The sequence below is a fragment of the Bison bison genome, unplaced genomic scaffold (genome assembly GCF_000754665.1).
Source record: "Bison bison bison isolate TAMUID 2011002044 unplaced genomic scaffold, Bison_UMD1.0 scf7180017864063, whole genome shotgun sequence".
Taxonomy (NCBI): domain Eukaryota; kingdom Metazoa; phylum Chordata; class Mammalia; order Artiodactyla; family Bovidae; genus Bison; species Bison bison.
The window spans coordinates 11,728,273-11,728,799 of record NW_011494635.1 but is presented as its reverse complement, the minus strand read 5'-3'; positions in this window follow the sequence as shown (position 1 = coordinate 11,728,799).

Below are 527 nucleotides of genomic sequence, written 5' to 3'. Positions count from 1 at the left end.
CATTTATTATTTGTAGACTTTTGGATCGCAGCCATTCTGACTGGTGTGAAATGGTACCTCATAGTGGTTTTGATTTGCATTTCTCTGATAATGAGTGATGTTGAGCATCTTTTCATGTGTTTGTTAGCCATCTGTATGTGTTCTTTGGAGAAATGTCTATTTAGTTCTTTGGCCCATTTTTTGATTGGGTCGTTTATTTTTCTGGAGTTGAGCTGTAGGAGTTGCTTGTATATTTTTGAGATTAGTTGTTTGTCGGTTGCTTCATTTGCTATTATTTTCTCCCATTCTGAAGGCTGTCTTTTCACCTTGCTAATAGTTTCCTTTGATGTGCAGAAGCTTTTAAGTTTAATTAGGTCCCATTTGTTTATTTTTGCTTTTATTTCCAATATTCTGGGAGGTGGGTCATAGAGGATCCTGCTGTGATGTATGTCGGAGACCCACAGCAAACATTATCCTCAATGGTGAAAAATTGAAAGCATTTCCTCTAAAGTCAGGAACAAGACAAGGGTGCCCACTTTCACCATTAC